General features: G+C 44.7%; 1 pseudogene; it reads left to right on the top strand.

Moving 5' to 3' along the window:
- Positions 1-303: 303 nt before the first annotated feature.
- On the top strand, positions 304-3622 carry LOC148138317 (putative G protein-coupled receptor 139; annotated as a pseudogene).
- The last annotated feature ends 6964 nt before the right edge of the window (positions 3623-10586 follow it).

The following is a 10586-nucleotide window of genomic DNA, read 5'->3' as shown; positions in this document are numbered from 1 at the left end:
CTGTTTCCACACTGTAAGTAATCTAATCTATAACAATCCACAGATACCTCATCATTCACCAAATATATAAATATCCCATTAAGTGTTAACAACTCTCTGTCAAATGTGTGGGTCACATTTGTTTTTACCTGAATTCCATTGAAGTTAGTGAAATGACACGTTCCATTTACTTATTTCCTTTTCCTGTCTCTAATTAATTCCCCGGATGCATCAGTTCACAATAACTCAGGACTGCACTGAAATCCCATTCATTCAGTGAGTGTCTTGTTCCCAAGCTCACAGGATCGTTTCGCCTCACATGCAATGGATTATCCAGTAATTTATCAGATCGAACGGATTTACTACCCAGTCCTTGTGGTGATTGCTATGCCAGGTAATTATAATCATACAAAGCAGTTAGATATGCAAATCATTTTTGCTTCCTTTTGCGGTCCAGCTGCTTGCCTCACATTGTTTCTTGTTTGTTTTGAGTTCCTCGTTGTATTAGTTCTTGCTTACTTATTACCATTAGCTGTTTGTCATGGATCAGTACATCTGCTCAACAATGTCTGCTGATTAAGGCGCAAGGCGTAATATGCATCTTCCCTTCAGAAGCATTACTGATCTTTTGACTTTGATAACGTTTTGACCGAACGGGTGTGTAAAATTGACAATGAATTGGAATACATTTGAATGTACACAGATCGTTCACATTTCTGATGATCCTATTGTTCGACTTTATTTCAAAGGAATCTGCCATGCAGTCGGTTATGCTCCATGTATGTTCAACATTTCTTCATATTATTTGTGGAGAGGAGCTGACAAACAACAAGGCTCCAGTCGCTAGACTGGGAGAATGAGAGAGAGAGAGAAAGAGACAGAATATGCCTAGCTGCTTGTAAAATGTCAGTGTAATTTCGAGAAACAGAAATGGAGAAAAACAAAGAGGGAGGGAGAAATAGTTTGAAAGAGACTTTGTGAGCATACTACCAGTCCTGCTAGAAATCAAAGCTTTTCACTGTATTTTGGTTACAGGTGACAATAATAATAACCAAACGGTTTAATATTTGTAAGTGTGAGGTCTTGCATTTTGGAAAGTCAAATCAAGGCAGGAGTTTCATGGTAAATGGTATGGCTTTAAGGAGTGTAGTGGAACTCAGTTCTCTGAAAGTACAGCCACAAGTAGACACAGGACAGTGAAGAGGGTTTTGGCATACTGGCCATCATCAGTCAGGGCAGTGAGTATAGAAGTTGGGAAGTTATGCTGTAATTGTACAGGACATTGGTGAGACTGTACATGGAGCATTGTATTCAGTTTTGGTCACCTTGCTATAGGAAGGATGTTATTAACCCAAAAAGAATGCAGAAGAAATTTACAAGGATTTTGCCAGGACTCAATGGTCTGATCTATAGGGAGAGGTTGGTTAAATTAGGACAAGCATGGGAGACCGAGGAGGGATCTTATGGAAGTGTATAAGATCAGGAGAGGCATGGATAGGGTTAATGTTCTCAGTCTTTTCCCAGGGTTGGGGAATCGAGGACTAGAGGGCATCAGTTTAAGGTCAGAGAGGGAAAGCATATAAGGAAACCTGAGGGGCAACAGGGGCTGGTATACATATGGAATGAGCTGCCAGCGGAAGTGGTTGAGGCGGGTAAACTAACAAGATTTAAAAGACATTTGGGATGAATACATGGATGTTTAGAAGGATACGGACCAAGTGCAGGGAAATGGAGTTCACCTGGATGGACATTTTGGTTGGCATGGACAAGTTTGGGCTAAACGCCCATCTCTGTGCTGTCAGACTCCATATACAAACCATCATCTCCCCTTCCTCGAGTTTATCCGTACACACGCCTCATATTCTTTTTGTAATTGTCATTTCAGTTTGGTTGCACCCATTGTTATGGTGTTGAGTATTGCATCACCACTGGATCAATTCATACATCAATGAAGTCTAAGTACACAGTTAAATGTATGTGTATAAAATAAAAGAATCCTAATGAAACTGTCGTCAGAAATTTAATTCAATTGTTCAAAACACAAATGTTTATGAAAGTGAGTTTTGAGAGATTTGTATTTCATGTTGATAATAGGCATGTAAGTTAGCTCGCTGAGCTGGAAGGCTTATTTTTATTTTGTTGGTTGGTTTGTGGGCTACCATGATGCCAAGAGGTCTGAGTAGTCTGGTAGTCATTTCCAACACATGAAAACAGCCGCTAATGAACTTGAAAGGCCCTATACAGACAACAAGCAAAACTAATGTCATTTACAAAATACCGTGCAAGGACTGTAACAAACACTACATTAGACAAACAGGCAGAAAATTAGCCACCAGGATACATGAACATCAACTAGCCACAAAATGAAATGAACCACTCTCACTAGTATACTTACATACAGATGAAGAAGGACACCACTTTGAGTGGGACAACACATCCACCCTAGGACAAGCCTAATATTTACAAAAGAATTCCTAGAGCATGGCATTCCAACAGGAACTCTACCGACAAACATATTGACTCGTATCCCACCCCCTGAGAAAAAGAACAGAAATGACATCAGCAGTCCATGGAAACGTGAACACATCAACAGAAAGCAGGTCATAACACCAGCGCTTCACCGGAGGTTCACTGATGATGTTACCTAGCATGGTGACAAAATGTCTGGAAATGAACCTTCCAGCTCACTGAGCAAACTTACATCCAGTTTATGAAAACATTAACAGATATCATAACCCTGTTTTTACAGTCAACCTTATGGCTATAGTGGTCCTGTCTCGGGGTAAGTGTGGTCTCTCTGAATGTATCTCGTACTACCTGTTGGCTATGGCAGGAGCTGATCTCGCTGTGATGGTGACTGATGTGCTTCTACACCGCATTAATAATATGTATTTCCCAATTAGTTTCTTGTTTTTTAACTGCTGTTTGCTCTCTCAGACATGTTCTGTATGCTGTGTCTATTAACTGCTCTGTATGGTTTACAGTAGCTTTTACATTCGATAGATGTGCAGCTATTTGTTATTCAAACATTAAACGCAGGTACTTTAACAAGGGAACAGTAATTACCATACTATCAGCTGTTTTCATGGGAAGTTGTTTGCGGAGCATTCCTATTTTCTTTGTATATACGCCTATGATTGTGATTAACAATGTTCCGTGGTACTGCATTGGTAAACCTGACTACTGGACTTCTTCTTTCTGGAGGACATATGAATGCATTGAAAGCATTGTGAACCCTTTATTCCCAATATGTTTGATCTTGCTCTTCAATGTTTTAACTGTCATGCACATTATAGCAAAAAATAAAGTGCGCAGAGAACTCTGGAACAGAGACAGAAATGGCTGTGATCCCGAAATGAAGAACCGGAGAAATTCTATGATTTTATTGTTTGCAATATCAGCCAACTTCGTACTGTTATGGATGACAAACCTTGTGCATTCATTGACCTGGCAATTGGTGAATTTTAATTGCCAGGTCAAACATTTAAATGCACCAGTTTACATTGTTCAGCAGGTTGGATACATGCTACAGATTCTCAGTTCATCAACAAACACATGCATCTATGGACTAACCCAAAGGAAATTCAGAGCAGAGTTAAACCGTGGTATCAAATATCTCTTCACTAAATGGCAAATGTTTTAGTTCACAATAGAAATCTGCCAAAATGCAATGGATTTAGAATTCAGTTTTTGTTTTTTGATCGAATATTGAAGGGAAACCTCACTGAAAAAGAACGAATAAACCCAGGAATCTCTCATTAAACTATCCGCATTACTGAATCTGTTGATGTTTGGAACCAGACAGACATTTTGAAATCTGTACAAATATTTGAGTCACACTGAAATTGGAACTGAAGTTAATGGTAAAAATGTAGAATTTACAAATAACATCCACTTGACAGTGATATTTATCAGCAAAAATTCTCCTTTCAGCAATGCAGTTTGACAGCTGATTATTACCAGGTACCCAGGGAAACACCTGTCTCGTTTTGCTATTTGAAAAGGGTATGAATTATGGAAAGCAATGGCTCAGTTTTAAAACCATCAGACATAGCATAGCAGCAGAAATTAGGTCATTCAGCACATCATCTCTGCCCCACCATTCAATCATGGCTGATGTGTTTCACAACCCCATTCTCCCACTTTCTACAATCCTGATCCCCTCGGTACTCAGAAAACTATCTATCTCCGCCTTAAATATACTCATTGACCTGGTCTCCACAGCTTTCTGTGGCAATGAGTTCCATTGATTCCCCAGACGCTGGCTGAACAGGTTTCTCCTTATCTCTGTTCTGAAAGGTCTTCCCTTTACTCTAAGGTCCTGGTCTGTCCTCTCAATGGAAACATCTCCCCAACATCCACTCTGTCCAGACCATTCAGAGCAGGGAGGTGAAGTGGAACTTGAACAATACCCTGGTTAGAACCCTGCTGGAGAATTGGCTACAGTGAGGCCATCACATTATGGGAAGGATGTGAACACATTGGAGAGAGAGTCTCGGAGCAATCTCCAAGAATGGTTCCAGGGATGAGGAACGTCAGCGATGAGGATGAAGATTGAAGATGCGCTGAGAGGGGCATCTGACAGAGGTTTGAAAAATCAGGGATGGGGGCTGGACAGAGCAGATAGGCAGAAGCAGAGAGAGAGAGTCAGGGAGTGGGAGAAGGCGAATAAGAAAAGAGGGAGGGAGTAAGAAGGCAGGAGAGAGTGTGAGAAAGAGAGGGGGAGAGAAAATTGGAGAACTTGTCGGGCGGAGGGATGTGAGATAGAGAGAGAAAGAGAGAGAGAAAGTTTAAAAAGTGGGAGAGAGTGAGACAGATCGGCAGAAAGTGGGAGAGAATGGCTGAGAGAGAGAAAGAGAGAGAGAATAAGACAAGGGGGAGAGAGACAGAGAAAGGGGGAGAGAGAATGAGAAAGGGCGGAGAGAGAGAGAGAGAGAGAGAGAAAGGGTGACTGTGAGGACGGAGAAGAGTGGAAGGGCTTTCAGATGGTAATTTGTTGTGAAGTGATAGGTTTGAGCTGCAGGGAGAGCAGCAAAGACAGATCTGCCTTCAGCTGACACCCAGAGGCTGACATTGATATGGCAGTGTCGTGTCTCGTGGGACAGTGCACTGGGAAACAAATCCCTGTTAATCCCAGAGCCAGCACGAACTGAAACACTTCAGCAAAGGAGACACAGACAATCCAGTTACTGCTGAGAAAAATCGCAGACACCAGCAAACACAGAACAGGGGTCTGTACTGCACAGAAAAGGCTGCTTACTACAAACAGATCAATTCTGTCGACAGGTAATATACAGCCTATATTTAATGCTACTCATTAAATCACATAATCGCTTCAAATTTACCATCCCACTTCCCATGCACACTCACACAGGCATGGGGAGAAATTACTGGGGTAATGGGGAGCAGGGCAGACGGGGGGTTGAGGGACAGAGAGAGAAAGAGAAACGGAGAGAGAAACAGAGATGGAGAGTGACACAGAGAGACAGAGAGGTGGGCTGTGTGTGTCTGTGAGAGAGAGAGAAACAGAGATGGAGCGTGACACAGAGAGACAGAGAGAGAGAGAGAGAGAGAGAGAGAGAGAGAAAGAAATAGCGAGCGACACAGAGAGAGAGAGAGAGAGAGATGGGCTCTGTGTGTATGTGTGTGCATGTGTGAGTGAGATCGACACAGAGAAACCGAGAGAGACACACACAGAGAGCGACATTACAGAGAAACAGAGAGAGGAACAGAGAAACGGAGATGATCTCATTGAAACATACCGGATTGTTAAGGGAGACAGTGAGGACTGCAGATTCTGGAGACCAGAGTTGAGAGTGTGGTGCTGGAAAAGAACAGCAGGTCAGGCAGCATCCAGGGACCAGGAGGATTGACATTCTGGGAATAGACCCTTCATCAGGAATGAGGCTTGTGGGCCAGTGGCTCTAAGAGATAAATGGGAGGGGGGGTAGAGTTGGTGGGGCGGGGGGGGGTGTCGCTGAGAAAGAGATAGTTGGATGGAGGTGAGAGAGAAGGTGATAGGTCAGAGGTAGCAGTGATGGACAGGTACGGAAGGCGGTGCCGAGTTGATGGCTTGGGAGTGGGATAATGCCGGGGGAGGGGAAATGAGGAAACTGTTGAAATCCACATTGATCCCGTGTGGTGGCAGGGTCCCAAGGCGGAATATGAGGCGTTTCTCCTCCAGGCACCGGGTGGCAACAGTTTAGCGATGGAGGAGGCCCAAGGACCTGCATGTCCTTAATGGACTGGGAGGGAGAGTTGGAATATTCAGCCACGGGGTGGGGGGTGTTGGTGGATACGGGTGTCCCAGAGGTGGCAGGAGAAGGTGTCAGGAGGGGAGGGTTGGTTCTTGGGGGGCGTGGACCTGACCAGGTAGTCACAGAGAGAACGGTCTTTGCGTAAAGTGGAAATGGGTGGAGAGGGAAATATATCCCTGGTGGTCGGGTCCGTTTTGAGGTGGCGGAAATGTCGGTGGATAATGCGGTTAATGCGAAGGTTGAAAAGGTGGAAGGTGAGGACAGCAAGTTTCTGTCCTTATTACGATTGGAGGGGTGGGGTTTGGTTGCAGAGGTGTGGGTTATGGATGAGATGCATTGAAGGTCAAAGGGTATCTGTCCAAGACCCATTCCCCTTCCCCTATTATTCAGCGTTACTCCTGATTAATGCACATGACTTACACATCCCTGAACACTATGGACATTTTCCCATGGCCAATTCATCTAACATGCACATCTTTGGACTGTGACAATAGACAATAGACAATAGACTGTGGGAAGAAACTGGAGCAACCAGAGGAAACCCACGAAGACACGAGGAGAATATGGAAACGCCAGACAGACAGTAGCCCTATACTGTAGTCGAATCCAAGTTCCTGGCACTGAGAGGCAGCAGTGCTAACCACTAAGCCACCGTGATTCTATGATCCTAGTGAGGCAGGGATATGGGAACAAAAGAACTAGGATATCAAGTAAATTGGTTGAGTAAAATTCAAGAATTAAATCGAGTAATTCACTAGAAAGAACAAGCAGGAACAATTAATTAGCATGATATTAATGATAGTCTGAAGTATTCTTATTTTAATGGAAGGAGTAAGACAGCTCAGATAAATGAACAGGTCCTGTGAAAGGTCCTACACTGCAGATACCAAACACCGAATACCCAATTGCACAAGAACTAATTGCCGTGGACATTACCCTCACAACTGTGCACTTTCCAGAGCACCAAGGTGGCTTGGAGCAATGGCCTATGCCAATGAATTTTATTTCCAGTTCATCACAGTTTCGCTTGCATGAGAAATACCTCCAGGTCTAGACAACATTTTTTAACATTTTTCACCGAAACATACTCTTACATGACTATTGTTCAGCTGTCAAATAACAGACAGTATGGTTAGACAAAACTGCATGATGCATTGGAACTTGATGCATCAAGGCCCTGACGTTACTATAAAACATACCAAAGTATCCACCTTCTTAACCGAAAAGTTAAGTTTCGAAAGGGAGGGACATTGATCATAAAAAAATGGGGACAACCCAAGGAAATCAGGAAAGCCTTCTATTATTTTGTGGATGGTCCGATATAGTGGAGTACAAGAACAGTAAAACCTGATGTAGAACAAATATGGAGAAGCAGCGAGCCAAACAAATGGTGGAATTAGCATTATGGTATGAATCCAGATTTATATCTCCTCTCTCTCCCAACCCCATGACAATTAGTTTAAAAGCTGCCCAACAGCACCATCAAATCTCCCAGAAAGTACATTAGACACATGTTCATTGTGGTGTGAATCGTCTGACAGGTACCAGTCCCACCCGATAATGATCCAAAATCCTAAGAGCGACTCCATGCACCGTTCACCCACACGGACCTACTGACCTATCCACCTGTTCCTTCATTCTGTCGTGTGTGGCACTGGATGTAATACAGATGCAACAGTGGGTGCGGTGAGGGTGAGGCCGGGGGCGCTGCTGGGAACGTAAACTTCTTCATTAAACCTTACCTCATGAATAGGTGAAGTGGACAAGGGACTGCTGAGTAAGTGAGGTTACATTTCTGGGCAGTTGCCTTACTATATACATAGTGTCTCCCACCTATCCTCCTCCTCTAAACAAAAGAAAAATTTCTGTCCGCTGGATTTGTAAGGTTACTAGTTTTTTTCAATCATCTCCTTGGGAATTCAGAACAATGGGAATGGATGTTAGGGCAGTTGCTCGATCCTCCTGTAGGATGTGGCAGGTATGTTTGTATAGCCCTTATTGTGGAGGTGCACACTCACTGAGCATTCCATCCAGGAATTCCTCAGTATTGCAGGTGCTCTATATTGAGCCCATCTGCAACTCCAGCCACTCCATCTAGTTCATCAGGAACTGCCGGTAAACATACTTGCTGCATGCATGGACACTTCGCTATTGGAAGTGTCCCTGACTTGTCACACAATGCAAGAGGAGCATTCAACAGACCCGAATTATCCTCCTCTCATACCGCCGTCATCCTCACTAATGACAAACAATAAATTAGGAACAAACCGTTCAATCCTATCCAGCAGACCAAGTCAGTATCTGTATCGCCATCTCGATATCTGAGCATATCTCTGTCGCTCCCTCACACACACTCCGTTCCCTCTCCATATTCTTAACAAACTACAATCCCCAAAATGAAGAACTATTCACTCTATCTCCCTTCCGATTCTCCTCTCTCAGTCCCTGAAAAAGGCACTAAAGCAACCAATCCCCACATCATGTCCCTGTCATGAGAAACTGATTGATTGCTCGTGTTGAGAGTTAAACATTTTATAACCACTAAGTGTAACCTGTCTCCCACAGGTTGCATTTCAAGTGTTCAATATCCAGTGAGTGCTCCCACATGAGGTGTGAAGTCATTCATTGCTTTATGTTTTACCCCTGATCCGGGGTTTCAATTCATCCTGTTGTTTGACCTAATAAATTATGAACAGAAAAAGCTAAGGCAAACCTCTTCATTCGAAAGGAAACTACGTTGGCCCCCCTCGCGTACACACTGGGCCCACTCATGTCCATGCTGGTCTCACTCACTGACTGTGGACAGTCTGTTCTGGGCCAACTCACTGCAGTTGATGCGACCACAATGACTGTGCGCATCCACTTGAGGTAAGTGTAAATTTATAGAAAAATTTAAAAAAGAACCAGAAGTTAGAAGGAATAAAATGAAAAGAAATGAAGAGACAATCGAACACAGTGAACGAGCGCTAGGTTCAGAATCCCTGGATTCTGGATTTGTGGTGCTGGAAGAGCACAGCAGTTCAGGCAGCATATGAGGAGCAGTAAAATCGACGTTTCGGGCATAATCCCTTCATCAGGAATACAGGCAGAGAGGCTGAAGGGTGGAGAGATACGTGGGAGGAGGGTGGGGGTGGGGAGAAAGTAGCATAGAGTACAATAGGTGAGTGGGGGAGGGGATAAAGGTGATAGGTCGGGGGCGGGTACGGGTATAGTGGATAGGTGGAAAAGAGATAGGCAGTTAAGAAAAATCATGGGTACAGTGCTGAGTTGGAAGTTTGGAACTAGGGTGAGGTGGGGGAAGGGGAAATGAGGAAACTGTTGAAGTCCACATTGATGCCCTGGGGTTGAAGTGTTCCGAGGTGGAAGATGAGGCATTCTTCCTCCAGGCGCCTGTGATGAGGGAGCAGCGGTGAAGGAGGCCCAGTACCTCCATGTCCTCGGCAGAATGGGAGGGGGAGTTGAAATGTTGGGCCACAGGTTGGTGTGGTTGGTTGGTGCGGGTGTCCCGGAGATGTTCCGTAAAGCACTCTGCTGGGAGGCGTCCAGTCTTCCCAGTGTAGAGGAGACCGCATCGGGAGCAACTGACACAATAAATGATATTTGTGGATGTGCAGGTAAAACTTTGATGGAGGTTGAAGGCTCCTTTAGGGCCTTGGATGGAGGTGAGGGAGGAGGTGTGGGTGCAGGTTTTGCAATTCCTGCCGTGGCAGGGGAAGGTGCCAGGATGGGAGGGTGGGTTCTAGGGAGGCGTGGACCTGACCAGGTAGTCATGGAGGGAACGGTCTTTGCGGAAGGTGGAAAGGGGTGGGGAGGGCAATATATCCCTGGTGGTGGAGTCTGTTTGGAGGTGTCGGCGGATGATTTGGTTTATACGAAGGTTGGAAGGGTGGAAGGTGAGCACCAGGGGTATTCTGTCCTTGTTACGGTTGGAGAGGTGGGGTCTGAGGGCGGAGGTGCGGGATGTGGATGAGATGCGTTGCAGGGCATCTTTAACCACGTGGGATGGGAAATTGCGGTCTCTAAAGAAGGAAGCCATCTGGTGTGTTCTGTGGTGGAACTGGTCCTCCTGGGTGCAGATGCGGTGGAGACGGAGGAATTGGGAATAGGAGATGGCATTTTTGCAAGAGGGAGGGTGGGAAGAGGTGTAATCCAGGTAGCTGTGGGAGTCGGTAATTTTGTAAAAAAATGTCAGTGTCAAGTCGGTCGTCATTAATGGAGATGGAGAGGTCCAGCAAGGTGAGGGAGGTGTCAAAGATGGTCCAGGTAAATTTAAGGTCAGGGTGGAATGTGTTGGTGCAGTTGATGAATTGCTCAACTTCCTCACGGGAGCACGAGGTATCACCAATGCAG

Source organism: Chiloscyllium plagiosum, unplaced genomic scaffold, assembly GCF_037043375.1.
Source record: "Chiloscyllium plagiosum isolate Xiang-an unplaced genomic scaffold, Cpla_swu_hap1 HiC_scaffold_40, whole genome shotgun sequence".
In the NCBI taxonomy this organism is placed as follows: Eukaryota; Metazoa; Chordata; class Chondrichthyes; order Orectolobiformes; family Hemiscylliidae; genus Chiloscyllium; species Chiloscyllium plagiosum.
Note: the sequence above shows the minus strand (reverse complement) of the source record. Positions and strands in the feature narration are given on the sequence as shown.